Below are 25740 nucleotides of genomic sequence, written 5' to 3'. Positions count from 1 at the left end.
AACCACATCTGCTCAATCTTGTTCATCCCTCTGTCTCATCGCATAAGCTTGTGTTGTAGCTCTTGACCCCCTAGCTGGATTGGCTGCACCTGTACCTGTTGCTTATGTGTTTCTAGATCTTACACCTCTATTCCCTTGAGAGGGAGTGGTAACAGGTTTTTGAACCGAGCCATACGTGGAGAAGAAGTGGGGTTAGAATTAGGACAATCCCTCACTTTATGATCAAATCTCCCACAATTAAAACAAGCCACAAAAACTTTTCTACAAGTACCAAAGTGATTCTTTCCATATTGTGTACAAGTGGGTATACGAGTCTTGCCTTGTCCATAGCTTGGAGTGCTGGCAGTAGAGAAACTTGATCTATTCTGCTTATGTTGGGCTAACTTGCAAAAAGTATTAGCTGTGGAACTATCAAACCTCTCTCATTTTGATGGACCTCCTCAATCTGCATAGGGTTTCCCGAACTTGTGTTCATTTCTACCAGCTTGTTCCTTGTCGATCTTTCCCAAGTAAGAGTAGCTGAAACTAATTTACAAAAAATTTCATATTGTAGGACCGCTACAGATTTTTTGATAGAATCATTCAAACCATCTTCGAATCGCCTGCACTTCTCTTTTTCGTTATTAATAATACCCCCAGCATAGCGGGATAGCCTGACAAACTTTTATTGATATTCAGCAATAGACATACTCCCTTGCTATAAATTTAAGAACTCATTTTTCTTTGCATCATGATAAGCAGGTGGGACATACTTCTTATAAAATTCTTTCACAAAATCATTCCATACAAGAAAAAGAGTTTTTTCTCTGGCATTTAGTACACTTACCTACCAATTATAGACATCGTTTTGTAAATATGAGACAACATACTTAAATTTGGCAGCGTGAGAACACTCTAACTGCTCGAACACTCTTTCAATTCATTCCAACCACTACTTGGTATCTGTAGGGTCAATAGTGCCTTCAAACTCAACTCCACCCATTTTTCTCATTTTCTCAAAGTTTATTTCATCAGGGTCAGGCACCCTTCTAGACATGTGATGAAAGAAATTGGCCATTTGTTGAAAATAGGGATCAACAGCAGGAGCACTATGACTCATTTGAGGATATGGCCCAACTCTTATACCCTAATTACTTTTCGCTTCAGATCCACTTGTACTAGGAGGATTAGAATCAGAAAAATGTTCCCCAACCCCTTCTTGTAGGTGAAGTTAGGCATTAGAGGTATTTAAACTCTCACGAGCGGCTTTCATAAGTCTATTAGAAGTAGAAGATGCCACTAATTAATTTCTTTATAAGGGAAGATCACATTGCATTAGGGACATGTACATGATGCATATGCACTATATACAAAAACAACATGTAACAAAAACAAATAGTATACCCACAAGTCACAACAAAAGTCCTAAAAACATAAACCTAGGCTCTGATACCAACACTTGTAGCATCTCCTTTAACTAAACTCTTGAGGAAGGATGTCAAGTTTGTATGGGATGACAAATGCCAGGAGAGTTTTGAAAAGCTCAAATCCTTATTAACATAAGCTCCTATACTTAATCTACCAATTGAAGGGAAGGAATAATGGATATATAGTTATGCCTCTTATCGTGGTTTGGGTTGTGTCTTAATGCAAGAAGGGAAAATAGTTGCATACGCTTCCCAAAAATTGAAACTACATGAGCTGAACTATCCTACTCATGACCTTAAGCTCACTGCCATAATATTTGCCTTAAAAATGTGGAGGCATTACTTATATGGCAAAAATGTCACATATTTACTAATCACAAGAGTTTGAAGTACTTGGGTACACAGAAAGAGTTGAATTTGAGACAACATAGATGTCTTGAACTCATTAAAGATTATGACTGCACGATCGATTATCATCCGGGTAAAGTCAATGTGGTAGCAGATGCTCTAAGTCATAAAGCCCTTGCTAGTTTATCGCTAAGCCATTTTCCTTTGTTTCTTAAATTAAGAGCCATGAATGCTTGTCTTGCATTTAAATCTGATGGATCTATTATTATCGGTTTGCAAGTCAAACCAGTTCTACTTAAACAGGTGAAAGAAGCACAGAAGTTAGACGAGAAGCTGGTGAAATTGATCAAAGAAGCTCAAATTGGAGAACAACTTGATTTTAAATTAAGGGAGGATGGTGTTCTACTTTACCAAAACAGGTTATGTGTCCCTAAAGATGACAATTTGAGAAAAGAAATTTTGAATAAAACCCATACTTCACCATATGCAATATATCCTGGAGGTACTAAAATATACCAAACCATTAAAGAAAAATACTGGTGGAATGGTATAAAGAAGGACATTGTGGAGTGTACTTCTAGATGCTTAGTTTGTCAACAGATAAAGGGCGAGCATCAAGTATCGACTGGTTTGTTACAACCCTTGTCGATACCTGAGTGGAACTAGGAAAGAATAACTAGGGATTTTGTTTCTAGGCTTACACACACTCAAATAAATCATGATGCAATTTGGGCTATAATTTAGAGGCTAACCCAAAGTGCTCATTTCTTGGCCATTAAGATGGACTACCCACTTGAACGTCTAGCAGAATTATATGTTGAGGAGATTATGAGGTTACATGGAGTTCCTGGTTCTATTGTATCTGACCGAGACCCAAGGTTTACATCTAGATTCTGGACTAAATTGCAAGAAGCTTTGGGCACTAGGTTGAACTTTATTTGATCTTTCCATCCTCAGAAAGACGGTCAATCCGAGAGGGTGAATCAAATCTTGGAAGATATTCTTCGAGCTTGCATTATGGAATTTGAAGGTAGTTGGGACAGACACCTAGCCTTGATAGAATTTGCTTATAATAATAGCTACCAATCAAGTATAGGCATGCCTCCCTATGAAGACTTATATGCGAGAAAGTGTAGAACTCCTCTTTGCTGGAGTGGAGTTGGTGAACGAAAACTGGTTGGTCCTGAGATTGTGCAACAAACTGAAGATAATGTAAAAGTCATCCAGGATTGTCTAAAAATTGCTTCAGATAGAAAAAAGTCTTATACTGATCTTAAGAGGCATGAAATTGAATATCAAGTAGGAGATAAGGTATTTTTAAAGGTTTCCCCATGGAACAAGATTATAAGATTTGGCCAAAAAGGAAAACTTAGTCCTCGATTTATTGGACCAGATGAAGTACTTGAGAGAGTTGGTCTAGTTGCATATAAATTAGCTCTTCCTCCGAAATTAGATAAGATCCGCAATGTCTTCCATGTCTCTATGCTTAGGATATATCGCTCAGACCCATGTCATGTTCTTCCTGTCGAATCCATTGAGATAAGTCCTGATTTGACATATAATGAGGAACCTATCCAAATCTTGGCACATGAGAAAAAAGAGCTTAGAAACAAGAAAGTTCCTTTAGTAAAAGTCCTTTGGAGGAATCATTCTGGCAATGAAACAACCTGGGAGCGAGAAGAGGATATGAGAATTCAATATGCACATTTGTTTTGAGAATAGTATAAGGAAATTTCCAAATGAAATTTCTTAAGGGGGGATATTTGTAACACCCCAATTTTCTTTTAAGAAAAATATATTTTTAGCTACGTTTTTAGGTGATCTGACTTCGGGAGGCCATAAACCCATTAGAATTTGGAAATTTAGGAAACATCATAAATGAAAGTTGTAGATAATTGAAATACCTTTCCAACCATAGGTATTGGGATTATATGAGACATTGGGATAAAAAGTTATAGACATTTTAAGGCAGAAAGGTCAAGTAGAGTGGTGATTTTGGGCCCAACCCGATTCCAAGTCGGGTCAGGCCCATTTTCTCTAACCTTTAAAGGATAAGTTCAGCTTATTTCTTCCAGTTTAGACCATAACTTTCCAAAACATCATAGAGAAGAGAGAGATTCTAGGCTAAGAAGTCATTTTCGACCCAAATCTGAGTCTCGGATTCCGAAGCTCGTGAGAGAAAGGCGTTGCACGTTGAGTTATCTTCACTTAGAGATAAAAGTCACCAAAGAAGGAGTGTATTGAGGTGGTTTCTTTACACTTAAGGTAATATTGAGGTTCCTTTTTCCTTGTTAACAGGCTTGTTTAGAGATTTAATAGATTAAAACAGAGGAAGAAGCGTTATAAACTTATTTGTTTCTTTGTTGAGACTTATTGATTAGGGACTATTTTGGTTGGATTAAATGGGTGGAATTTATTAATTTATTATGTATAATGATTTTTGATATTGTTGTTGATAAGTTTTTGTTGTCAAAATTGGGAGAATAAACTTTGGTTGCAAACCCGTTTTTTGATGGGACTTCTGTTAGTAATTTTAGTATAACTCCTTATATAAAGCTTCATTTAGAGTGATTAAAGATATTTTGGAAAGATATTTAATAGGTATATAACTTTCATGAGGATCTAGAACCCAGTTTTGCTTGTATCTGCTCGAAAACGGGTGATGAAGTATAGGGGAAATCCTACATGGACTGCTGTTGATATTTTTGGCATATCTTGTTGTACATAATTGTTGTATGGGTGATTCAAAATTCTATGTGACCCTAAGAAACATGTATATTACTTTCATTGATTCCACAAAGCCTACCTTCCCTATTTACCCCTTTGAAACTAAGCAATAATACAAGATAGTAGGCTGTCCAGAACTCTTATTTTGATAGTTTGGGCTGATTTTCATTGATTTCATGTTTAGTTTCGATATGATGAGACTGCTAAACTTAAGTAGATATTTGATTGTGTATTTAAGGTGTATATATGCTTATACCAGCTAAGAGGAACTATTTGACAAAGTGGATTTTGGTTGGTCTATGGCGTAGAGGAATTGCTTGTTATGTGCTAAAACACCAAGGTTCGTGTATATACTTGAACTTGGAATATTTTATTTTCCGAAATTTGAAGTATTTTTATGGGTTGTTTCCTTACTCCTTGTCTTGTATTATGGTATGACTATTATCTCAAGTACTGCAAAACCTTTGCTAAACTGCCCACTTGTACGAATTGCTTGATCGTTTTGCATTCTTGTTGGGACTTTGTCCTTCTTGTTAAGGTGACTTTTCATCGATATTGGCATGCCTCTCGATTCTTATATTGCCCATCTTGACTTTGGATTTACATTTCATCTTGACGATGGAGTTTCGTCCATTCTCGAGTACGAGTGGAAAGGCACTTTTAACATGGTTCTTGATTCTCTTGATAATGGGTGACAACCCTTCTTGATTTCGGGGCTTCAGTCCATCTTGATATTGATTGTGCTTAGTGTCAAGGCATGACGTACGTATTGGGCAAAATTAATTATTTGACAACTCTTTCGAATTGAATTATAAGTTTTTTGATACTTGAGCCTTCGAATATTGATATTCATTTTGAAACTCTTCAAGGTTTGTATTCGATACTTTGATATACTTGTTCACTTGGGCTTATTTTTACCTTATTGAGCCACCTGCGACGAACCAGGGAGTGGGAAAATTTAATGTTACCAAGCCCAAAGTTTTTACACCACTAAGGTTTATGCTTAGCGATAGTTTTTTTCTATCGTAGGTAGTGTGCGGGATGAGGTATAAAGAGGACCATTTGGAGTATACTTTTTGGAGCCCTTGTGAAAATCACATTTGCAAAAGGATCTAGTTTTATAAATATTTTGGGGGACTTGTACATGACACATGTGACACTTATGTATGAAATTTTGAAGGCTTGTGAAAACAAAACTATATGCTTGTAACTTGAATAGGGTGACTAGTTTTGCTATTTTGCAGTGTTCTTTTAACTCAAATCATGCTAAAGGAAGATAATAATGTGTAATAACTACTGATTTGAGTTTTGTGTATTTTATTTACCCATAATGGTGTTGACTATTTGTGATTTTAAAAAAAACCTACCTTTTGTTTCGTAAGTGGCATCCTCCCAAAGGGGGTGCTACATAAGAGCTAACCATGCTAACATAATTTTTGTCCGAATGCATTTACTCAAAATATTAACCGAAATCAAATTTGGCCAAAACTTTGAATTTAAAATGACAAATCACACAAACCCTAAACGAAGAATCTAAAACCCAAACCATCCTTCCTTGTAGACAAAAATGGACCTTTCAGAGTTGATGGAACCTTCCGAATTCCCATACGATCACCGAATCTTAGGATGTTGACTAAAGTAAACTCTTTTCACTTTAAACCTCTAAAAAGGATGAAACTCACACCAAGCTAACCCAACCACTTTGAGGAGGGTGCCACCCATCCCAATATCACACAAGGGCTATAAGAAAGCTACGGGGAGGCAAAATGGTAAAATTATGCAAAAGCACGAAAATGACCTTGGAGGTCATTACCACATCCACAACTAAAATGACTTTCATCCTCAAAAGTGAAAGAAATAAAAGGTACCTAATATCTCAAAAAGGTGATGATATCGAGTTTGCATGGCCTTCTCAGTCTCCCAAGTAGCCTCTTGGATCGGGATGCCTCCACTAGACTTTCACCGATGGAATATCCTTAGACCTCAACTTCCTAACCTGTCTGTCTAACATAGCCACAGGATCCCCCTCAAAAGCTAAGGATTCAACAAGATGATCCGACTCCCACTGAAGCACGTGAGACTCATCTAGAATGTACCACTACAACATGGAAACATAAAGTACAGGATAAATACTCGAAGGTGCAGGGGGAAAGGACAACTCATAAGCTACCTCTCTTATCCACCTCAGGATCTCAAAGGGCCAATAAACCTGGGGTTAAGCTTACCCCTCCTCCTGAATCTCATCACACCTTTCATGGGAAACACTCGCCGGAATACTCGGTCCCCAACCTTGAACTCGAAAGGTCAAACCCTCTGATATGTATAGCTCTTCTGCCTACTCGAGGCAGTACGGAGTCTCTCCTAGATCATACGTACTCTATCCATTAAATAAAACATCAAATCAGTTCCCCAAGGCCTAACCTCAAAAGTAGCAAACCACCCTACTAGAGAACAATATCTCCTACCATATAATGCCTCGAAAGGCGCCATATAGATGCTCAAATGGTAGCTATTATTACATGAGAAGTATGCTAGAGCCAAATACTGCTCCCATTGACCCCAAAAATCAATAGTATAAGACCGTAACATTTCCTCCAAAGCCTAAATAGTCCTCTTGAACCGACCATCAGTCTTGGGTTGAAAGTTATGCTAAGCTCAACACGAGTACCCAACTCTCTCTGAATACATCCCAAAATATTCAAAGTAAACTGAGTAGTAAGATCCGAAATGATAAATACCAGCACCCCATGCAATCGGACCACCTTTCGAATATAAATCTGTGCTAATCTCACTAAAGTGTAGGTGGTTTGAACTAGTAAGAAGTGAGCAGACTTGGTCAATCGATCTACGATGACCCAAATAGAATCAAATCCCTAGGCAGTATGTGGTAAAGAAACTATAAAGTCCATAGCTATTCTCTCCTATTTCCACTCTGGAATGGGTAACTGGGTCAAACCATCTGGACTCTAATGCTCGAACTTAACTTGATGACAGTTCAAGCATCTAGCTATAAAAGCTGAAATGTCTTGCTTCCTCCCAAAACACTAGTAATGCTGTCGCAGGTCATGATACATCTTTGCCGCATTAGGATGAATGGAATATCTAGAATAATAGGATTTCTCAAGAAATAGTCTGACCAAATCTCCAACTCTAGGAACATAGATACGACCCTCAATCCTCAAAATGCCCTCTAGATCTAAGTTTACCTTCCTAGACTCCCCATTAAACACCCTATCATGAATCACCCTTAGTTCTGGGTCATCAAACTTTTGTGCCTGTATCTGCTCCATCAAGAAAGACCTAGCCTCTACACAACCAAGTACCTTGCCTGACTAAAAAATATCAAGACGAACTATCTGATTAGCCAAAAACTGAATTTCCGAAGCAAAAGGTCGCTCCTCAACTGATAAAAATGCCAAACTCTCCATACTCACCACCTACCAGCTTAAAGAATTTGCTATAACATTTGCTTTGCCTAGTGATAGAAAATAGTGACATCATAGTCTTTCAATAACTCCAACCACCTGTGCTCTCTCAAATTAAGATCTTTCTGGCTGAAGATATACTGAAGACTATGGTGATCAATGTAGATCTCACAATGGGTGACATAAAAGTAATGCCGCTAAATCTTTAAAGAGAAGACTATCGCCGCCAACTCCAAATCTTGAGTGGGGTAGTTCCACTCATGCACTTTCAACTTGCTAGAAGCATATGCAATAACTTGACCTTGCTTCATTAGAACGCAACCCAAGCCAACACCTGAAGCATCATAATACATTGTAAATCCATGGCCCTTAACATGAAGAGAAAGAATTGAGCTGAAGTCAACAAGGCCTTGAGCTTCAGAAAGCTTGCCTCACACTCGTAAGACTAGTGGAAAGGAATATTTTTCTAAGTCAATCTAGTGAAATGCACTGTAATAGAAGAGAACCCCTCCATAAACTGTTTGTAATATCCTACCAACCCAATAAAATTGCAAACATTGATAAAAGAAATGGGCCTAGACTAATCAAGAACTCCTGCTATCTTTGTCGGATCTACCATAATCCCATTCTTAGACACCACGTCCTCAAGAATGCCACAGACTCAAGCCAAAATTAACACTTAGTGAATTTGACATACAATTGTTAATCTCGCAAGGTTTGAAGTATTATCCTCGAGTGTTGCTCATGCTCCTCTCTTATACCAAAGTAGACTAGGATATCATCGATAAATACAATAACTAAGGAGTCCAAGTAGGCTTTGAACAAATAGTTCATAAAATCCATGAATGTTGTGTGGGCATTACTCAACCCAAAAGACATGACTAGGAACTCATAGTGGTTGTATCGAGTCCTAAAGGTAGTCTTAGGGATATCTGCCTCCCTAATCCTCAACTGGTGATACCACGATCTCAAGTCTATCTTAGAGAACACTTCTGCGCCCTGGAGCTGATCAAATAATCATCAATACATGGAATTGGGTACCTATTCTTAATGGTCATCTTATTTAACTTTCTGTAATCAATACACATACACAAGGTTCCATCCTTCTTCTTCACAAATAGAAAAGGAGCTCCCTAGGGAGAAATATTGGGCCTGGTAAACCCCTTACTCAAGAAGTCTTGGAGCTATACCTTAAGCTCCCTCAGCTCAATTAGGGCCATCTGGTATGGTGGAATAGAGATTGGACCCTACTCAACATCAATGCCAAAATTAATATCACATCCAGGAGGAATACCAGGTATATCAGTAGGAAAGACATCTGGAAACTCTCAAACTAGCAGAACAGAATCAACAGAAAGAGTGCCAACATTAGTATCATGGACATAAGCATGATAGGCTACATACCCCTTTCCTACTAACCGTTGAACATTAAGAAAAGTAATCACACCACACAGCAAATAAATAGATACAACTATCCACATGATCAGTGGAATACCAGGCATACACAAGGTACCAGTCTTGGAGAAGCAATCCAAAGCCGCATGATGAGTAGACAACTAATCTATGCCTAGAATCAAGTTATAGTATACCATATCTAACACAATAAGTCCTCTCTAGGATCATACCCTAAGATGGTCACCATATAGGATTGATAAACTCGATCCAGTACTAAAGAATAAACTACGAGGGTAGCTATACGTATAGGTAAAAGTAATGGCTCACATAAAATATTCTATTGAGTAGCGTAACGAGTAGACATATATGAGTAAGTAGACACCGAAACAAATAAAACATAGAGAGACTGATGAGAGATGGAGAGAGTATATGTGATGACAGCATCTGATGCCTCTGCCTCTAGCCTACCCAAAAAGGCATATATGTGGCTTCATCTACCTTTATCACCTATCTGGACTGCTTGGGGACCACCCTTAGTACCCTAAGAATTACCTCTACCACCTCGTGTACCATTTTTGGGCGGCTGAACTAGGGCCTGGGCCTAAACCTATTGACCTTAGCATCTATGATGGTTGATACTAGGACACTCCCTGGAAAAGTGGCCTATCACACCATACTCATAGTACACCCTCTAAATTAACCTCCCTGTAATATCCCAGCTGAACCTGAATGGCCACCATGGCCTAAATACCCAAAAGCCTCACCCCAAGAAGATTGGCTTAAAGTATGGTTGCTCTAACCACCACACTTGCTGATCCACCATTGGTAAGCTATTAAACTGCCTGAACTGGCCTGCTAGGTGGATATTATTGGGATAACCTCTTCCAAAAGAACCCCTACCATGTAAGTGGTATCCATTAAAATTACCCTGATGGTGAGCCTTTTTGTCACTGCCTCCATACGTCTCACGACATATAGCCTCAATGGTACGAGAATGATCTACTATCTACAAAGAATGAATAGCCCAATGCAATCATCTACTCTGTAGCTAACCTCAAAGGAACATATAACCCTATACCAAACTGGCGCACCTACTCCTCTTCTATCGGTATAATCATGGTGACATGCCTGGATAACTTATGAAATTGAGATTCATACTCCGTGCTACACTCTACACTTTTGAACCTTGAAACATGTTCCTAGTCTTCTTGAAAGTAGCCATAAGACCCCTATTATCCATACACATCAAACAACGCTAAGGAAAAAAGAATGCGATACCCCATGAAAGGGAAGGTTGGAAATAGAGTCGTGAGAATCTGGAATGGATTGGAGGCTAAGAAATAAGTCATAGGATTTGATTTACGTACGTAAGCTACTAATTTAGAAGTTGTATACACTTGATCTACTTAAGGACATACTAAGCTTACGTGGCATAGATTAAATAGACTCTTAAAATAGGATGAGATTACGAACCCACTGGAAAGGGAACAAGATGAAATGAGGCAACCAATAAGAGAGTGACACATGGAAGAACCTCAAGAAAGGAGCTGAACCACCTTCCTTCTTGGGGGTGGGGTGGACCCCACTACCACGTGGCAGCCCCTAAGTGGTTGCATAGTTACGGTGGTCCAATAAGGGTTGGACACATGTCACCCTTAGAGGATGACACTTTTCACCTCCTAAACTACCCTACATATGTATGTATTGTGACAAATAACTTCATTTCTTAGCAAAAACTTCAACAACCAAAGAAGAGGAAAAACGTGAAGAGCAAAAAGAAAGCAGCCATGGTTTTGAGAAAATAAAGGTAAGTTCTTTAATTTTTCTCTGTGGATTAATTATATACGGTGTTCCTCAACCACATGGAGATGTATATATGAATATTACGATATCTATGGAGTTATTCCTCCAGCTTTAAACCTAGAAAAGAAAGAAAAAAGAGGAGAAAAACATTGGAGGGAAAGAAGAGGAGCTACGCGTTTGGGGGTTTCCAAGGTAAGCCTCCGAGTTTCATTCTGTGAAATAATTATTTAAGGTGTACCAAGGATATATAATGGTGTCTGATAACATAAAATCTCATTTAGTGGCAGCGGATAAGTAACACAAACAGCCCGCTCAATTTCAGCACGGTTGGAGAAGTTCCGAGTTGCAATTTGGCAGTTTTGGCCAAATTCGGGTAAGGTAAGGTTTCTCCTTTAACATTGTACTTTATGGTGTTGTTGTGGAGTGTATTATAGGCCTTTTGTGTGTCTTTAAATGTGAAAATGGGATAGGAATGCTTGGCGTTGGAGACAATCCAAATTGTAGTTGCTATAGTTGAATTGTCGTCGAAGTAAAGTGTTGTTCTTGTGAGGTGTTGCTGCAGGGGTGTGATGTGTTGTTGCAGGGCCTAAATGTTTTCTAAAAGGTGTAGGGGTTCTGATGGTTGAATCCACATGACCCCTCTTATTGTATAATTAAAGGTGTTACAAAATAAAGGCTAGACACCCTATTTTGATATCATAATTTGGAGCGAGTCGTTTGGAGTTTATGTTGTATATTGTTGGTGTGAATTTTTTGAACATATGCTGCAGTTTGTTTTTGTTGGTTGGATTTAGTTTTTAGGGATATAATTAGAAATTTGTATAGGGTACGTTATAGAGGAGGTGCTGCCCAATTTTTGTTAACGCCTTAACTAATTAAAGAACTAGTCGAGGAGACGAACAAGGAAATAGATTCCATGAATACTAAGGTGCAACCTAAGATGATTGAAAGCTAAGAGTGCTTGATATTCGTATTACTTTCATGTTGAATAAGTTCAAAGGACGACGAGGCGAACGGGATAAAGAGTAACTCATAAGAGGTATGTGAAGCTACCCTTTCTTCTCTTTTGGCATATCTTAGATGTAAGTATTATGTATGTGAAATTGGGAGTTATTCCATTCGTAAAGATCCGAGTACAGTTCATAATTCTTATCCACTTCATGATGGTGGAACTCCTGTAATAGTCAAGCTATTTCCTTTTTAAGGTTTTTTTTATATGATAAAAGGTAATGTATGTAAAGCCTATTCTTTCTCTTCTTTTGGCATGTTTTCAAGTTAAGTAGTGAATGCTATGAACTTGAGGGTAAACCTACTCATAAATGCCAAGAGTAATTCACGACCCTTATTTACTTCTTAATGAAAGCACTCTTATAGTAATTGAACTAGGACCTCTCAAGCCTTCCATACGTCAGGAAGTGAGGAGTACGTAAAGTCTATCTTTCTTTTCTATTGGCATGTCTCAGTCCTAAGTGGATTGTATAAGTAATGTGGGAATAATTCCATTCATAGAACCCTGAGTATGGTTCATCAATCTTATTCACTTCTCGATATTAGAACTCCTGCGATAGTTGAGTTATAGACTTGTAATTCTTCTACCTGACAAAAAGTAGTACACGTGAAACCTATCCCTTCCTTCTTTTGAAATAGTAGGATGTAAGTGAAACGATATATAATATGAGTTAGAGGTGATCCTATTTATAGGTTTCGGGTATAAATCATGACTTTTACTCACTTCTTGAGGTTAGGATTCTTTAAGTGGTGAAACTCCTATTCCTCGACCCTTTTATTGGATGAGTAATGATTGGATGTGTAAACTCTTATACCTAGAGACTCTGTGACACATCTTATGATGATATTCGGGAGATGGTTGTTACGTTACCAGGTTTTATGTGCACGTATATGCATTATTATATGTATAGGGATCGGGCCATACTTTCCTCGTCACTAACGTGTTATATGTATAGGGATCCGGCCGTACATTCCTCGGTACTAACATGTTATATGTATAGGGATCGGGCCGTACATTCCTTAGCACTAACGTATTATATATATGGATCGGGCCGAACGCTCTTCGGCACTAACATGTTATATATGTAGGGATCGGGCCGGACGTTCCTCGGTACTAACCTATCATATCTATATGGATCGGGCTATACAGCCCACAGTGCTAATAGTATGCATATGCCTACAATGATAAAATGATGTATTTGTAACGTCAGGTCCCCAAGCGGGCCGAATACAGTACGTGATAATGATATACATGACCTTACTTGGTAAGGTGCAGGTACAGTACCCTATTAAATGTTATACTTGATTTCCTGCATGCCTATGTCAGTTGTTATCTCAGTTACCTTATGCTTATATACTCAGTACATATGTCATACTGATCCTCTTTCTTCGGGGGCCTGCATTTCATGCTCATAGGTACAGACACAGGTTTCGGGAGTCCGCCAGCTTAGGAATCCACTCAGCCAGTTTGGAAGAAGCTCTATTGATTCAGAGGCCGAGTTGTAGTACCAAACCTCTTATGTATATATTTGTTTATTCAGGGGTACGGTGGGGGCCCTGTCCCACCATATGTTACTATTAATGTTCTTAGAGGTCTGTAGACATATGCGTGGGTTATACGTGTAAGTTCTATTCAGTTATGTCTACATGATGTACTGTAAATGTTAAGATACTATGGCGGCCTTATCGACTGGCACGCCCTTTCATGATAAGATACAAATGAAAGAAGCTACAGGCATGAAAATGCTATGACCCACTGGGGTTCTTATATATTGTTCTTATATTGATCGTTACATCCACTAGATACGTATACGGGGGCCTAGGTTGGACCCAATCACGGCCCATGGGGTTGGGTCATGACATAATTGGTATCAGAGCAGTTCGTCCTCGGAGTGTTTATAGACCATGTCTAGTAGAGTCTTGATTATCGATGTGTTGCGCACCGCATCAATAAATAGAAGGCTACAGGACATTTACGACGTTTTGTTTTTTTCATATATAAGGTCGTGCGATAAAGCCGAGTCATAGAAAATGGAACTCCTTATACTAACCTCTGATTTCAGATGAAAGACGATGTCGATAGAAGGAAATGACTGATGATATGGGAAGTTACAAAGCACGCAGGTAAGACAAGGCACGAAAGATGTGTGCCAGGTAAGGTATGGAAATACGATTGACATGTAAAGTCGGAAATTGAAAGGAAAAAGTAGATAAAGTTGAAAAGTGAAAGGAAATATGGACGAAAGGTCTAACAGGCACAGTTCGAGTTGGACATATGAGGTAAGTACCTTATTTTATACTATTTTTGATATTGGGCGCCCTGTGAGGCTACGATATGATGTGATATAATACGTATATATGTATCTTTAAGCATAATGGCGCTGTGAGGCACTTTTGGTATTTTTTACGTGCAGGTGTTGAGATAGGAAAAAATATAGAGGAAACTCTGCCCAAATTTTCTTAGAAATAAAAGGAGAATGAGAAACAGGGTTGTAGTATGCCTTGCCTATAATAAGAATGATATTTGACTAAACTACGAGTATGGATGACCTCGAAAAATAAGTTAATTACTAAAGTGATGCTAGTAGTAACGAGGAGGTCAATATTGGCATGGAAAAAGAATATGGAAAAGACGGGGGGGGGGGGGGGACTAAGGGGTGATTTAGACAAAAGTAAAGTGTGTTTACCTCACCGAGTCTAATTAGCCCATAGTAGGAAGCGTGAGAAAGTTTAAGAAGTGTTATACTATGGAATTGAATGCGAACAGGATATCATATAAATATAACGAGGATCGTTATGAAAATAAGTGAAACTTAGTGAGAAAGTGGCTAAAAATAGGATGTGGTCCGTGTAATAAGAATATAAGGGTAACTTGGGCGGTGCAGCTTGGCCTACCGGATCAGTTACTGGGTCATCGTCTTCTGCGGTAGCTATGAGCCCCACGGGGCAGGATGCGATCATACTAGCACTAACGCATCGGATCCCATCAAAACTCCGAAGTTAAGCATACTTGGGCGAGAGTAGTACCAGGATGGGTGACCCCTTGGGAAGTCTTGTGCGGCTGTCATATGAGATGATATGGATGTATATGTATGTTGGCCTTGCATGGTATTGTTGGTATAAAGAAGTATTGTGGATACGTGACTCCACCGTGAAAGATGATAAGACCCTTTGAGATGGTGATGTAGCTTTGTGAAACAACTAATGCACTGCAAATTTATTAAAGGGACAAGTGGTACCCATTGGGGTAAGGCTAGGACTATGACAAAGCTTAGGACACTAAGCGTCGGAATGTAAGTACTGCCTAATTGAGAATTGGAACGACTATAAGCACTAGCTAGTTATTGATCAAAATAAATGGAAAGTGGCTTCGAATAAATTGCTACGTGACTTGAGTACCAATAATTAGACTGATTAGCACGTCACAATTGTGTTAAGCTGTTGTACATGGGCAACCAAAGGTATAGATGATATAAAGGAAGGCATAGATATGGTGCAGTATATATAATGTATTGGAAAAGAATCATATGTATTGGAAAATTAATAATAAAGGCATACGGTAGAACACAAATAGATAGTGACATGGGTACACCCTAAAGTGGGGAAGTGGCTATAAGTGAGAACTGATACTGGCATGAGTTAATCAGATCTAAAAGTCAGCAATGAATGGATAAAAGCCATGATATCAGAGACAGTGCGGAGCATTATTAGTAAGGACTTTGAATAGTATGACATCAAAGAATAGGGGCATCCGTACTTGTTCCCTATATACAAAGATAGTCAAAACCCCTAATGGAAGGAGAAATGATGGTTATACAAAACCCCCGAAATCCTCATAAAACCCTATAAGCCGAGTTAACATTCGAGGACGAATGTTCTAAAGGGGGGAAGGATGTTACACTCTGCACTTTTTAACCTTGAAATGTGGTCCTAGATTTCTTGAAAGTGGCCATAAGACCCCCATTGTCCACACACATCAAACAACGCTAAGGAAAGAAGAATGCAATACCCCATGAGAGGGAAGGTTGGAAATAGAGTCGTGAGAATCCGGAATGGATTGGAGGCCAAGAAATGAGTCGTAGGACTTGATTTGCCTACGTAAGCTACTAATTTAGAAGTCGTATACACTTGAGATACTTAAGGACATACTAAGCTTACGTGTCATGGATTACACTGGCTCTTAAAATAGGATGAGATTAAGAACCCACGTGGAAGGGAATAAGATGACATGAGGAAGCCAATAAGAGAGTGACACATGGAATCACCTCAAGAAAGGAGGTCATCCACCTGCCTGCTTGGGGGTGGGGGTGGACCCCACTACAACGTGGCAGCCCCTAAGTGGTTGCATAGTTACGGTGGTCTAATAAGGGTTGGACACATGTCACCCGTAGAGGATGACACGTGTCACCTCCTAAACCACCCTATATATGTATGTATTGTGACTAAGAACTTCAGTTCTTAGCGAAAACTTCAGCAGCCAAAAAAGAGGAAAAACGTGAAGAGCAAAAAGAAAGGCAGCCATGGTTTTGAGAAAATAAAGGTAAGTTCTTTAATTTTTCTCTGTGAATTAATTATCTACAGTGTTCCTCAACCACATGGAGATGTATATATAAATCTTATGTTATCTACTGAGTTATTCCTTCAGCTTTACCCCTAGAAAAGTAAGAAAGAAGAGGAGAAAAACATTGGAGGGCAAGAAGAGGAGCTACGGGTTTGGGGGTTGCCAAGGTAAGCCTCCGAGATTCATTCTGTGAAATAATTATTTGAGGTGTACCAAGGCTATATAATGGTGTCTGATAACATAAAATCTCAGTTTGGGGCTGCGGAGAAGTAACACAAACAGCCCGCTCAATTTCAGCACGGTTGGAGAAGTTCCGAGTTGCAATTTGGCAGTTTTGGCCAAATTCGGGTAAGGTAAGGTTTCTCCTTTCAAATTGTACTTTATGGTGTTGTTGTGGAGTGTATTATAGGCCTTGTGTGTGGATGGAAACGTGAAAATGGGATAGGAATGCTTGGCGTTGGAGACAATCCAAATTGTAGTCGTTATAGTTGAATTGTCGTCGAAGTAAAGTGTTGTTCTTGTGAGGTGTTGCTGCAGGGGTGTGGTGTGTTGTTTCAGGGATTAAATGTGTTATAAATGGGGTAGGGGTTCTGTTGGTTGAAGCCACATGACCCCTCGTATCGTAAAATTAAAGGTGTTACAAAATAAAGGCTAGACACCCTATTTTGATATCGTAATTTGGAGCGAGTCGTTTGGAGTTTATGTTGTATATTGTTGGTGTGAATTTCTTGAACACATGATGCAGGTTGTTGTTGTTGGTTGGATGTAGTGTTTAGGGATCTAATTGTTTCACCCCACACTTTTAAAACTCAGAATGTCTCATAAGTTCCTTGGACATTACCATGTGAGCCGGATACGCTACGACACTATCAAATGACTCTAAGGAAGGGAGAATGTGATACCCTATAGTAGAGAAGGTTGGAGATGGAGTCATAAGAATCCGGAAGGAATTGGAGGCCAAGTAATGAGTCGTAGGATCCGATTTACCTATGTAAGTTAATAATGTAAAAGTCTTATATACTTGAGCTACTAGAGTACATACCAAGCCTACGTAGCATGGATTACATAGGCTCTTAAAATAAAGTGAGATGACGAACCTACGAGAGGGAGCAAAAACTAGTTTCCGAACTTACTAAAGTGAAGCAAGCAGGTGACAAGCAAGCACCTCAAGCAAGAAGGTGACAAGCAAGCACCTCAAGCAAGCACGTTACTCACCTGCCTGCTTGGGGGTGGACCCTTCTGTCACGTGGCGGCGTGTGATAGGCCATATGAACCTAGGTGGCGTCCTAGGGGGCTTCCACGTATCACCCCTAAGGGGATTCCGCGTGGTACATTCTAAAGATATATATATATATATATATATATATATATATATATATATATATATATGTGTGTGTGTGTGTGTGTGTGTGTGTGTGTTATGTGATGTGTAACTTCAGTTCTTATTCCTAAACTCCAGCAGCAAACAAAGGAAACCAAAAACCCTAAACTAGAGAGAAAAAGAGGGCGGCCAGGGGAAAAAAATAGGTAAGTCACGATTTCTCTCCGTAAATTAATTATCTAGCATATACCACGATGATATGGATGTATTAGTAGTATAAAATCATGGCTTGGGGCAGAAAAAATCGGACAGCAAGCAGCCACGACGTTCAAGTCACGCTAGAAAAGTTCCGAGGCACAAATTTGGCTAGTTTTGGCCAATTTCGGGTAAGGTAAAGCTTCTCCTTTAAATTTGGACTTTATGGTGTTGTTATAGAGTATATTATACACCTTTTAGGCATCTGTAAGTGTAATAAAGTCGTGAAAATATTCGACGTTCGAAATAAACTAAATTGGAGTCGCTATAGTTGAATTGTCGTCGAAATAAAGTATTGTTCTTGTGAGGTGCTGCTACAGGGGTTTGGCTTGTTGTTGCAGGGCCTATATATGTTCTAAATGAGGTGGGGGAGCTTCTGTTTGGAGCCACACGACCCCCCCCCCGCTTCGTACGGTTAAAGGTTTTAAAAAATGGAAACTAGAAACCCTATTTTGATATCGTATTTTTGAGAGAGTCGTTTGGAGTTTAGGTTGTATATTGTTGGTGTGAATTTAATAAAAATATTTTTCAGGTTGTTTTTGTTGGTTGGCTTTAGTTTTTAGAAATCTAATTTGAAATTTGGATAGGGCACATTATAGGGGAGGTGCTGCCCAATTTTCGTTAATGCCTTAATTAATTAAAGAACTAGTCGAGGAAACGAACAAGGAAATAGATTCCATAAATACTAAGGTGCAACCTAAGATGCTTGAAAGTCAAGAGTGGTTGATATTCGTATTACTTCCAGGATGAATAGGTTCAAAGGATGACGAGGCGAACGTGACAAAGAGTGACTCGTACGAGGTATGTGAAGCTTTCTTTTGGCGTGGTTTGGAATAAGTATGTAGAGCTATCTTTCATTTCTTTTGGCATGTATTAGATGTAAGTTATGAATGATATGTATGTGATATTTGGGATTCAATCTGTTCGTAAATCCCTGAATATAAGTCGAAGCTCTCATTTACTTTTGATGTTAGAACTCCTGCAATAGCTGAGTCATTGCCTTTAAGTCTTCTATGTGATGAAAACTAGTACATGTAAAGCCTACCTCTTCTTTAATTTGGAATGGCTTAATTTAAAGTGAAATGATATATGATATAGGTTTAGAGAAAATTCCAATTATGAGCTCTGAGTATAACTTGTGACTTGTAGTCACTTCTGACCATTAAAAGTCTGAAAGTAGTCAAACTATTATTCTCAAGCCTACTATATATTGAATAGTAAGTGGAGATACAAGCTCCTATTTTTGAAGGCTCTAAAACGATCAATGTCACTGATTGCATAACTGTGTCTCTGATTGTATAAACCATGTTTCTGATTGCATAAGCTATGTGGCATTGTCTTGATGCATGTCTGTGATTCGTGAGGCCCCAATTGATGTAACCCCTAATGATATCTAAAGGGCACTTCGGATAAGTACCTTCCTGGTCTTTAGGTGACGGTTCACTTGAATATTTCATTGAGTCTCAGAAGGTGACTTAGTTGCATATAGTTTCTCATTACTCTACTCGTGCATGCTGTAGCCATTCTTTCTTCGCATCCCACGATGGGCCGGATATTATGTCGGGCGCAGCTTTACTACTTCTTTCACCGCATCTCGGGACGAATGTGTACAGTTCCACGTACGAGGAGACGATTCCGTACCTTAGTTGTGATATATGTTATATGTTATGATGATACGATTATTCATCGAGTCCTGGGCCGGCTGTAATATGATAGTATATGTGGCGAAATAAGGAAGGAACACCGAGTCCCTCCTTAGAAGGCTGGGTACAGTATGTATATTATGATAGTATGCTATAGACGTACACCACTCCATTCACCGAGTCCCTCACTAAAGGGGCCGGATATTTTATAAAGGCATGCATATGAGATTAGACTGATACATGTGTGACCCCGAGCCCGTAGTGAACCAGATGTAATACGATGACATACATAATAATATTATGTCGTGTACGAGGATATGATACCGTATATGATGATATGATGAAATTCAATGCATGATGGTACGATGACATGTGAATATGAGGAAATGATTATGACACCGAGTTCACTAGCGGGCTGGGCATATGATGATGTGTATGATTACGTGTCCTAAGGTGCAGGTACAATTATTTGTTAATTGTTATACTTGTCCCCTGCATCCCTACTTCAGTTATGGTCTTAGTTATGTGTTGTTATGCTTTATATAATCAGTATATATATCGTACTGACCCCCTGTACTCCGGAGGGCTACTTTTCATGCCCACAGGTACAGATGCTTATTTTGGAGATCTGTCAGCTTAGGAGTTCCCCTCAGCCATGTCGGCAGTGCTTCACTGTTCTGGAGCCTAATTTTTGATACTGGTCACTTAATATATATATTTGTACATTCAGGGGTACGGCAGGGGCCTTGTCCCGCCATATGTTACCGTCACTATTCTTAAAGGTCTGTAGATATATAAATGTGGGATGTTTGTGAGTTTGTTTCGATTGTGCCTGCACGACATTTTATGAACATTGTTATGTTACAACAGCCTTGTTGGCTTGCATGCCCTTATGTGTTATGAGACGAGTGAAAGAGGCCACACGCACATGAAAAAAAAAGTTTTAACTCATTGGTTTTTTTTTATTTTGTGAGAGATATCACCTTGTTCATAGTTCAATATGGCTACAACTGATAGGTAGGTATACGGGGGTTCAGTTTGGACCCCATTCGCGGCCAACGGGATTGGGTCGTGAAAGAAGTGGTATCAGAGCAGTTCGTCCTTAGAGTGTCTGTAGACCGTGTCTAGTAGAGTCTTGGTTATCGATGTGTTGCATGCCACATCTATAAATAGGAACCTACAAGGCATTTATGATGTTACCTTTCTTTCACATCTGAGATCGTGCTATAGATCTGAGTCATAGGAAAATTCTTTATACTAACCTTGGATATTAACAAAAGGACAATACCAACAGAAGGAGGTAATTGACGACATGAGACATTACAAAGCACACAAGTAAGTAAAGTAAAGATACGGAAGATATCCGTTGGGTAAGGTAATGAACTAATATTGAAATGCAAAGTTGAAACCTGAAAGAAAGGCAAACAGGAAGTGCAACAGATGCAGTTTGAAGTTGGACATACGAGGTAAGTCTAGTATTTTTATAATATTGTTAATATTGAAAGCCCCGTGTGGCTGTGGTGTAAGATGATATTGAAAGCCCTGTGCGGCTATGATAAGATATGAATATATATATGTGTGTTGTTACTGTGAGGCATTGTTGGTATTTTCTACGTGCAGGTTGTGGGATAATAAGAAGTGTAGAGGAAACTCTGTCGAAATTTTCCCAGGACAAGAAAAGGAAATGAAACATAGACTTTTAGTATGCCTAAAAAAATTGATATCAAGTACCCCTATTATGTTTAACTAAATCTGTAAGAGATACTCTTCATGTCATCGATGAGGGACACTCTCTTTACTTGGGGATGTTTAAATATGAATTGAATAGTGTGATACGAGTATGCAGGGGTAAAGTGGGACCAATAGTAAGGCACACTTAGTATGCGTTGACTAAGTTAAAAGCCTGCGTTGAGAACACAGTAAAAGCATGGAGCTCAAGATACAAAAAAAAAATGACGCGTGTACACAACGTCGCCCCAAAAATGGTGGAACCCTTAAGGGACGAGGAAGGAAAACTTAAGGAATAAAATATTTTGCCAAACCAAGTTAGAAAGGTCCAGAAGCCACCAATAATTAGATGGAAACTAGAATGCTACATAAGACAGCATTAATAAGGTTGTGATGAGACCTTGAACAACATAACACTAGAAGGCGACGGCTTATAAAAACAAAAAGGTGTAACCATGAAAGGATATCGACCAACTCAAGAGACATTATGAAGGATAATGACAGCCTGCTAGGCCAAAATGACCAAAAAGGGACATGATCATGGTGGAACTAAAGATCTACCCCAATGCTGGTTGCAAGATAACAGAGGGAAGGACAAGGCGAAACATAAAGACTTGCGAGACAACGCTGAGGTAAATTTGGAGCTAAGTTGAGTGCCCTGCACGTTATGGCAAGGGTTACAATGAAACGCGACACAAAGACTTCCCAGGGAGGTCACCCATCCCAGTATCTCTCGCCCCAGCACGCTTAATTTCGAAATTCTGATGGAACTTAATCCGTTGTGGAGTCTCCACAACTATATTCCCAGGAGAAGGAGCCCAAGTTACAATTAACTACCGAGATATGCAAAGATAGGTTAAGCCAAACTACTGAGATGAAATTAGTACTACGGGTGAGGTAAGACATGGCCACAATTGGACCAAAGATCTACCCCAACATTGAATGTAGTATAAGGAAGAAAAAGGCAAGGTAAGACATGAGAACTAACGAGGTAGCATTGGGATATTTCTTGTACCCTCTCATAATCATGTAAAGGTAAAGAATGAAACAAGATAATGGGTCTAGAGGATTACAAGCGGGGGTAAGGGAAATTGTGAAAGAGTTTAAATCAAACTGGCAGAACTAGCCGGTTACTACAGGATGACGAGTATATACACCAAAATTCTTTCGGAATTATACCAGATTATGCTAGTCAAAGCGAAGAACGACTACGAGATCCATTATATGAGGGGACTGCAACATTATTCAGTAGCCAACCCTAAGGATGGGAAAAGAGGGGCAACCCAAAAGATAGAGTGCCAGTTAAGGTTCTGAAAAGAGTCGAGAAGGACTATACGAGGCTAACAGTTCCCAAATTATCAACATCGTTATGAACCTATTTTATACTCTGTAAGAGTAGGGTGCTATACGGGTTATTATGAGTAGGCTAACAAATCAGCCCATTTGCTTTCAAGCAAGAGCACCTATGCAGCTGAAATTAGGTGGAGTTATAGAACATGGAGGTAGTAAGGTTCAGTGAGGTTTCCCCAACTAATATCCTAGATAGAAGGACTTCAATTAGGATTAACATTTGGACATCAGTCCAAGAAGAGATCGAGAACACAAGTAGATCTTAGTACCCCAGTTTTTCCCTCGAGCTGCTGAACAGACTGAGCATACTATCAGATGTTAGAAGGTATATTGCGGGCCTATTTGGTTGGCTTTAAGAGTAACTAAGACGACCATCCACCACTTATTAAGTTTGCCTATGAGAAGGGCTACCGTTCCAGTATCCAGATGACCCCCTACAAGATATTGTAAGACAGAGCGTATAAATCCCCCTGTTGGGGAAAAGACTAAGCTGGTAGGCCAAACAGGATTAAGCAAACTATTGACTAACAACCCAGAGTCAACAGAAATGATATACAGATAATCGACATCGACATTCAAAGTTTAAATTGATGATTGGATGTTCATAACGGAGTCACCTAAAAAGGGAACTTAACCCAAAATATACTAGACTATATCAAGTTACTCATAAGGTGGGCAACGTGGCTGGTAGGTTGAGATGACCACCTCATTTGGAAACTATACGCCCAGTCCATCAGATAGGAATGCTTCGCAAGGTTACTAACGAGCCACCCAGGGTATATTCCATAGATGATGTCCAAGAGATAGAATCCTGTGAGAAAAAACCTATCGCCATCTTGGATCGGCAAGCTAACAGATTGTAGACTAAAGATGTGCCTTCCGTCAAGATGCGGTGGAAAAACCAAAACCAGGAAGAGAATATGAAACACAAGTATTTGCACCTGTACCCGATGTCTGCAGGTAACCCCAACTCCTGAAACTCATATATTAAGTGCCTGGGTAGAAGTATGTGTTATAGAAATAATAAAGAATCTCCCTACGATTTGTATAAGGTACTAAGAGAAGTTTTGTCTAACATTCGGGGATGAATGTTCTAAAGGGGGGAAGGATGTTACACCCCACGCTTTTAAAACTTGAAATGTCTCATAAGTTCCTTGGACATTACCATGTGAGCCGGATACGCTACAACACTATCAAATGACTCTAAGGAAGGGAGAATGTGATAACCCATAGTAGAGAAGGTTGGAGATGGAGTCATAAGAATTCGGAAGAAATTGGAGGCCAAGTAATGAGTCGTAGCATCTGATTTACTTACGTAAGTTATTAATGTAAAAGTCTTATATACTTGAGCTACTGGAGGACATACCAAGCCTGCATAGCACATATTACATAGGCTCTTAAAATAAAGTGAGATGATGAACATACGAGAGGGAGATAAAACTAGTTTCCGAACTTACAAAAGTAAAGCAAGCAGGTGACAAGCAAGCACCTCAAGCAAGCAGGTGACAAGCAAGCAGGTGACTCACCTGCCTGCTTAGGGGGGTGGACCCCGCTGCCACGTGGCAGCGTGTGATAGGCCGCATGAACCTAGTTGGCGTCCTAAGAGGCTGCCACGTGGCACCTTCTAAAGATATATATATATATATATATATATATATATATATATATATATATATATATATATATATATATATATGTGTGTGTGTGTGTGTGTGTGTGTGTGTTATGTGATGTATAACTTCATTTCTTATTCCAAAAGTCCAGCAGCAAACAAAGGAAACCAAAAACCCTAAACTAAAGAGAAAAAGAGGGCGGCCAAGGGGAAAAAATAGGTAAGTCCCGATTTTGCTCCGTATATTAATTATCTAGAGTATACCATGATTATATGGAGGTATTAGTAGTATAAAATCATGACTTGGTGCAGCAAAAATCGGACAGCAAGCAGCCACGGCGTTCAAGTCGCGCAAGAAAAGTTCCGAGGCATAATTTTGGCTACTTTTGGCCAATTTCGGGTAAGGTACGGATTCTCCTTTAAATTTGGAATTTATGGTGTTTTTATATATTATATTATACACCTTTTATGCTGCTGTAAGTTTAATAAAGTCGTGGAAATATTCGACGTTCGAATTAAACTAAATTGGAGTCGCTATAGTTGAATTGTCGTCGAAATAAAGTATTGTTCTTGTAAGGTGCAGCTGCAGGGGTGTGGCTTATTGTTGCAGGGTATAAATATGTTCTAAATTAGGTGGGGTATCTTCTTGTGGCAGCCACATGACCCCCCCCCCCCCTGCTTCATACGGTTAAAGGTTTTGCAAAATGGAAACTATAAATCCTATTTTGATATCGTATTTTTGAGCGAGTCGTTTGGAGTTTAGGTTGTATATTGTTGGTGTGAATTGCATAAACATATGTTGCAGATTGTTGTTGTTGGTTGGCTGTAGTTTTTAGGGATCTAATTGGAAATTTGGATAGGGCACATTATAGGGGAGGTGCTGCTCAATTTTCGTTAACGCCTTAATTAATTAAAGAACTAGTCGAGGAAATGAAAAAGGAAACAGATTCCATAAATACTAAGGTGCAACCTAAGATGCTTGAAAGTCAAGAGTGGTTGATATTCGTATTACTTCCAGGATGAATAGGTTCAAAGGATGACGAGGCGAACGTGACAAAGAGTGACTCGTACGAGGTATGTGAAGCTTTCTTTTGGCGTGGTTTGGAATAAGTATGTAGAGCTATCTTTCATTTCTTTTGGCATGTCTTAGATGTAAGT

At 39.2% G+C, this 25740-nt stretch overlaps 1 pseudogene; it reads left to right on the top strand.

Annotated features, from left to right (window-relative positions):
• Window positions 1-15061: 15061 nt before the first annotated feature.
• On the top strand, window positions 15062-15179 carry LOC129877915 (5S ribosomal RNA; annotated as a pseudogene).
• The last annotated feature ends 10561 nt before the right edge of the window (window positions 15180-25740 follow it).

Source organism: Solanum dulcamara, chromosome 12 (assembly GCF_947179165.1).
Source record: "Solanum dulcamara chromosome 12, daSolDulc1.2, whole genome shotgun sequence".
Lineage (NCBI taxonomy): Eukaryota > Viridiplantae > Streptophyta > Magnoliopsida > Solanales > Solanaceae > Solanum > Solanum dulcamara.
The sequence above is the reverse complement of the archived record's forward strand: the minus strand, read 5'-3'. Positions and strand labels throughout refer to the sequence as shown.